Consider the following 6,576-nt stretch of genomic DNA (forward strand, 5'->3'; position numbering starts at 1 on the left):
GTAACTACCGCCCCTCCCCCCTCTGCCCAGCGTAAAGCACAAGACTCGCGTGCAGAGTGAAGCGGAAAAAAGTGCGAGAGAGAGGCTGAGAGAAAGAAAAAAAAAAAAAAAACCCACGTGACGGCTCGCGATAAGGAGCCGGCTCGCGTCGTTCACGTCAAAGAGCCGGCTCTAAGAGCCATTTCGTTCGCGAACGACCCATCACTAGTGCCTAATATTGTGCTGGTGTATGCTGGGTAATGGCACAGCTAGCGACTGGGTGACTTTATTCACCCGCTTCGGCTGTTATCAGTCCATACAATGGGCGTTATTAGCACAAATCAGTCCCATAGATATGGACCATCTCCTGCTAGATTGTTCAGAAGGTTGTTATCATCCATCCAGATGGAAGATCACTAACAGGAGCGTGGGAAGACTCCAGAATCCACTCTGGCTGCAATCCGGTGGATACAGCAGTGTTTACAGGTAAGACCGTTTAAACGGACAGCATTTATAGAATGACTATTAAAAGTCAGCGAGTGTCAATAATGTTAATGTGGTTATGTTAGTAATACACCGAGTGCTAATATAACAGCTTTAAGATGTATTTGTAGATGTTATTACGTGTTTTACCGTCTTTATGGTGCTAGCTTAAAGTTACGGTGTAAACGTTAGCTTATATTGGAGTAAAGCTGTTACTGTTTAAACGATGTTAGCACAGAAATATTAGCCTCTGTCATGACTGACGAAGTTACTAGTTAATAAGTTTCCAGTAAAGTGTTTAATCGCAGCCACAGACTGACAGCAAATATCTCGATTAGCTTCAGTGCATCTGTAATAAATATGTGCAAGTTTCAGTGCTTCGTTTAAACTTATACTGACCCAGGGTCAGTGTAAAATACAATCCTAGCTGTGTGAACAAAGCCTGGCTCCTTTAATCCTGCATGAAAAACCTCAGGATGCAGGCTATTATTACTCTTTCCTGCTGTCACACCTGTCACACCTGAGAGTCAGCTAGAAACGTACAGTGACGTGGACATCATGCAAAGACTGCCAGATTCTGTAATACTGCAAATGATCAGTGACTCAAGTTAACACTAAGCTTTAAACGGCACCTCCGTGTCTCTGTGTGCTGAACATTTAGGATTGAGTCAGGCTGCATCTGTGTTAATCCTGTGACAGACTGGTGACCTGTCCAGGTGTGCTCTACCTATGACTACTGGGACAGGCTCTAGCTCCTGTAATAGAAATTTTATGTTATTCTCATTTAAAGCATTTAAGTGCTTAATATGCTTAGTTGTGACACTGTTATAGACTGTTCAATGAAAGTTTCTAAAACTAGATGAACTTACTTCAGCAGTTTGAGAAAACAACTCCCTTTACAGGTGCTGATAACGGCAAGGGCACAAAACAGCATAACCATTGATCCGTTAGGTTTCATAGCGAGACACGTGAAGTGGCAGAGCTGACATGACTGAACTGTGATGTTTGATGTGTGTTTGCTCTCCTGTGCGCAGTAATAAATAGCTTGATCACAGCTCTTTCTGTGTTGCAGACTTTATTTTAAAAATTCCACGACACCCCCCACCCTCCCACTGTGAACCTGAATTGAATATTCAGAAGACATTTGTTTAAATAGTTCTAGAAATCTGAGCTGTTGGTGTGTCCTTGGATTGTGTGGTAATAATATTAGAGCCTGCAATCTTTCTTACTGAATCTCTACTATGAGTCATGTTACCTGAGATTAATTCTATGTTTACCTGTCAGCCTGGACGAATGTGCTGTGTGAAGGAAATTAAATTAAATCAGATCTGAACATTTAAGGAACCTGTTCATATTTAATTGAAATATGAACCAGTGATTTTTTGATTGCTGATTCCAAGAGAGTCTTTGTGGAAATCCTCTTTGGCTTTTTGTTATTTTAATTCTCTTTTCTGTTTTCCAGAACAGTTCTCCACAGTCACTGTCCATATGGGCCAGTGGGACCAAGAAGCACTCTGCTAATGTGTGGACTCTGACCAGCAAGATCCAGCAAGACCCAGACAGCGTTTTCTATCTCCCAGCTGGAGTTTTTTGTTTGTCTGTGACTGGAGAGTCAGATTTTTGTTGAGCTTCACACTTGCAGAGGTAAGTCAGTTTGCAGAGATCCCTCCCACCCTGGCTTTTATGTGCTAGATTTCTTATCTGAAACAGTAATATTTAAGTGACTGCTGCTTATACCACAGGTTAATACACTCTACTGATCCCTGATAGGAGAATCATCAATTTTGCCAGCAAAGAAGCCTGGTGGATGTTTGTTTACAGTCTGATGGTGGGACATCATGCTCTGCATCTTTAAAGTTTGTCTCTTGATTATTATTCATACCCAGTAATGTGAAGTATGCTCATATCTACTATAACTGAACCAACCTGGTGCTCTTCATTTGTGGAGGCTGTTGAGTCTGAATGTTGGATGTTGTGTATCTCGTGTTCTCTGGGCTTTGTTGTCCTCAGTCTTTTTGCAGGATCAGAAAACAAAACCAGGAGGCGCGTAAATGTTTCTTCTCCATGATGTTTCTTCAAATGTTTCTTCTGGATGATGATATGACCGTGACACGGGATGCCACCTTTGGTCTTGTGATGAAGCAAAGCTCAGGAAGAAGTGTGATTAAATGGTACCCACATGTGTGCTGCTGAGAAGGATGTACAGGGGCACCTGCAGCCAAATCCAAGCTTCAGCTTAGTTGTAGTTGCAGAACGCTATAGACTGAGACATCTAAGGCATCAAATGTTTGATTAAACGGATGAAAAAGAGAAGTTTTTTTCCTATAATTATCACTTCTTAAAATCTGTAGCAACTTCAAGTCTTTCAGCATGCTGAGCATGCTCAGAATGTGACAATATATTTTTGTTCAATATTTAATTTCTTTCAGTTGCAATTGTTAAATGAAAAAAATATATATATATTCTTATAATTTAGCAAACGAATTTATTAAAAAAAAAAGATATACATATATCTGTATTAGTTTTAATAAATTAATTTGACACCTGTATTGAAAATACCATATTGTATTCATACAGAATCAGTTTGGTATCATTGTTTGTCTGTTCACTGATTGTTGAAGCTAAGAGCTAGTTTTATCTGTTTAGATCTAAAGTATCCAAAGTTGAGCTCTAATGTTTCTTCACCCCTGTGTGTGTGATATGTGATTTCCTACATGCTGGCAGAGCAGCAGTTTGTGCTCACAGATGGTGACGGTGTGGAGAGACGGTGGTGTTTCCTCAGAAGAACCAGCAGAGTCACAAAGGACACCAGTCCATCTCACCACCTTGACTTGCTGACTGATGCTCGTCTACACTGCACAGAGGAAATCAACTGACCGAGGTTTGTCCAGTGACGTGTTATGAAATGTATATTTGTTTTATGCTTACAGATATGTTTTTCTTGACAGAGGCTCTGCAGAGGTTAGACAAAGCAGAGAAAACATGTGCTTTACATTTTACTGTGATTTATTGAGATATTTGTTGCCTGATGTTCAGCAGGAATGGAGAAATAGAATCAAAGGGAGATGTTTTTGATGTTTTTGTAATGATGTAAGTAAATCTTCAATATTATTTATTTGCTTGGTTATATTAGGAGTGTTTCTGAGTGAGGGGGAGAGGAGTCATCATCCAGGTAAAGTGACGTGGATCAGTGGATACACTTGTCTCCCCTTTAAAGGAGACGATCCAAGTCATCCTTAAATGTTAGTGCTTTCAAATACACAAACATTTTTAAAGGACAGAAATGAACATCCAACTTTGAGTGTAATACAAAATAAATCTTTGCATGTGTGTTTTCAAACTCTCAGATGGGCAGGATATCAGTCTTGGACTGTCTAACCTGCCGGAGCAGCACTGAATGACCACCGCACATGAGCATGTTCCTGCAACATTCAGCATCTGATCTGTCATCTGTGTGCTTCTGCTTTTGGTAAGTACAGCTACAGTACCTCTAAACACATGCCATCCATTTCTTTTCTTTTTTTTTTTCCTGCCTGTCCCGTTTGGTTCTTTTGCCATCAGAATTATTGTCTAAAGGCGAAGAAAGATGCCCAACGGATTTACTTTACCAAATTGACCATCCCAGCCTTGCCGTAATGGTCTATTTGATATACCTTTTATTGTTTATTTTATTTATTTTTTACTTTCACTTGCTAGATACGGGACAGACTTGAATGAGGAAAAGAAAAGGGAGAAAGGAAGAGGGGGAAAAACAGCAGAGAAGAGGGACGGGAATAAAGAGCAAAAAAACAAAAAACAACTAAATAAGCAGACAAAAAAAAATACATACAATACAATAACCTAGATCACCTGTTGAGAAAGAAAAAAGAAAAACAGCAGAAGAAAAGGAGAGCAATACAATAAACAACATCACGATGATATATGTGAATATAACAGTAAATACTAAATATTAAACATTATTGTGCAGCACATAATATCGACAGCGCACAGTGTACTTTGAGGTAGGAGCCAAAAAGGGTGTAGTTTGTGTGTGTGAGCACCCGTGTGTACACCTGTGAGCATGGACGTGCTTTTTAAAAGGTTCCTTCATGTAATGATCTGCTAGAGCAGGGGTGTCAAACTCAAATACACAGTGGGCCAAAATTCAAAACTGGAACAAAGTCGCAGGCTAACATTAATATAAAAAAAAAAATCTTCCTCCATTCATGAGAATGAATCTTTTCTTATAGACTCAAACAAGTTTTGCTGAAAAACTGAATATGGAACAAGCAAAGCTTAATACTAAACTATATATATTAGCTATTAGAGGTCAGCTCTAATAGTAATTTGGTATGGCTTCGCGGGCCAAATGTAATTAGGCTGCGGGCCAGAGTTTGACACCTATGTGCTAGAGGGTGTGGGGAGCCACAGCCCCGTCCACCAGGGCATGAAGCAGGTATGGAGGAGATCAAAACTCCAGACATCCAGAGGCCCCCAGAACACAAGAGACCAAGGAAGACCAACAGAGGGGCAGCTGCGCCACTTCTGCCATCCATTTCTAACGGCCTGGTTACTCCCTGTCAGTTACTTTAGAAACCATATGGTCACCTGACCTAACACTATTTCTTCTTCTTCCCCTTAATGTTGAAGTGTCAAATGTCAAACAGCTGGAGAGGAAACTACACCAGTGTACTGGGATGTTTCAGCAACATGTGCCAGATGCTGTTCCTTCATGGTGACAGCACCAGAGACAGCCCCACCCACCTCAGGACCTCGCCATTGATCATGATGATTATAATGATGACAGTGAGCGGAACTAAGACTGTTAAAATCCATGACCATAATGTTTAGATGCTTTCTAATGTAATGCAATGTAATGAATACTGAGTTTTTGTCTCTCTTTTTTTTTTCTCATTTGTTACTAACAAAGTTCACCAAACTCACACAGTTTACATTCTGTATGTTTCCATCAAGGTTTATTTTCGTAGAAATCATTGTTTTTCTCCTTTTCTCTTTTTCTCTTTTGTAATTGATGATAATTCAGTGAATATACTGCGCTTCTTCCTTTTATTGTGTCTCACATTGCTTTAAGTTTTTCAGTGTCCAGTTATTTTTTTACTGCTGTTTGAATTCTCTGTATGTTTGACCCTGTAGACTGTTTGATGGACTGCTTGTCTTCCTGTTTGTAACCGCCGCCTGTTTTTGACTAAAGATTTGGATTTCTGACTTTAACACAGCCTCTGCATGTCCTCCCTTTGTGTCCTCTTCCTCTGTGAATGTGTTGCATGTGAGATTCATTTTATTAACAGCTTTCCCACAGTGAGTTGCATCAGCATTCATTCACAGCACATTTCAGAAGGATTCAGATTAATAGAGTGATCTTATAGTCAGAATTATCCTGACAGAGTGCCACTGTAAATTATCTTTCATCAAGTAAATTTTAAAGTTCAGTATTTCAAAGCAGGAGTTATGAAGAATCATACTGGCATTAGGACTAATAATATGTACTTACAAAGTCAAAGTTTTTTAATTATGCTAGAATATTGGAAGACAATCAACTTTTAGTGTTTTCCGCATATTAATTATTCTGAAATAGAGACGGTGACCCTAACTGTACAGAAGCACAACAACTGACAATCTAACAGACATCATTGGCCTGAGCCGTCATGCACAGTGAGTCTGATCCTTTGCTGTGAGACAGGGCCGGCCCGTGGCATAGGCCGTATAGGCAAATGCTAAGGGCGCCGTCCATCAGGGGGCGCCACGCCAGTGCCACAAATGTTGAAAAAAAAAAAAAAAAGTTGGTACTATTATTTCTAAATACAAAAAATAATCCCACGTTAATTAAAATGCAAAGTAAAGCTTATTTAATAGAAATATTATTTGTTACAACATTACGCCCCCCCCCCCCTCCCCGCACGGTGCGCCCCCTCCCTTCCCGTATCATGGTTCCTTTTGGACGTCACCACATCAAAAAGTCAACACAAGATGTCAAAACGGCCAAAACTGTCAGGTGCCCAGGGAAGAAAAAAGAGAAAAGAAGAGGAGGAGAAACGAGAAAAAGACAGAGGTAGGTAACGTTAGCCTACATGAAATTATTTGTCTGAATGTGATAGTAACCTAAATTTTTAGCAT

General features: G+C 39.9%; 1 long non-coding RNA gene across 9 annotated transcripts; it reads left to right on the forward strand.

The window, feature by feature from the left end:
* Positions 1 to 228: 228 nt before the first annotated feature.
* On the forward strand, positions 229 to 5,407 carry LOC146648692 (uncharacterized). 9 transcript variants are annotated; one of them, XR_014908595.1, is made up of 7 exons: positions 229 to 465; positions 1,925 to 2,106; positions 2,205 to 2,318; positions 2,473 to 3,343; positions 3,596 to 3,704; positions 3,810 to 3,931; positions 5,092 to 5,407. It is a non-coding gene; the product is annotated as an uncharacterized LOC146648692 (long non-coding RNA). The 9 variants fall into 9 exon arrangements; XR_014908598.1 differs by having other exon boundaries at positions 2,205 to 2,290; XR_014908593.1 differs by having other exon boundaries at positions 2,233 to 2,633; positions 3,187 to 3,343.
* Positions 5,408 to 6,576: the final 1,169 nt, after the last annotated feature.

Source organism: Rhamphochromis longiceps, linkage group LG18, assembly GCF_057381845.1.
Source record: "Rhamphochromis longiceps isolate RC_006_pf linkage group LG18, R_longiceps_female_GT1.1, whole genome shotgun sequence".
NCBI lineage: Eukaryota > Metazoa > Chordata > Actinopteri > Cichliformes > Cichlidae > Rhamphochromis > Rhamphochromis longiceps.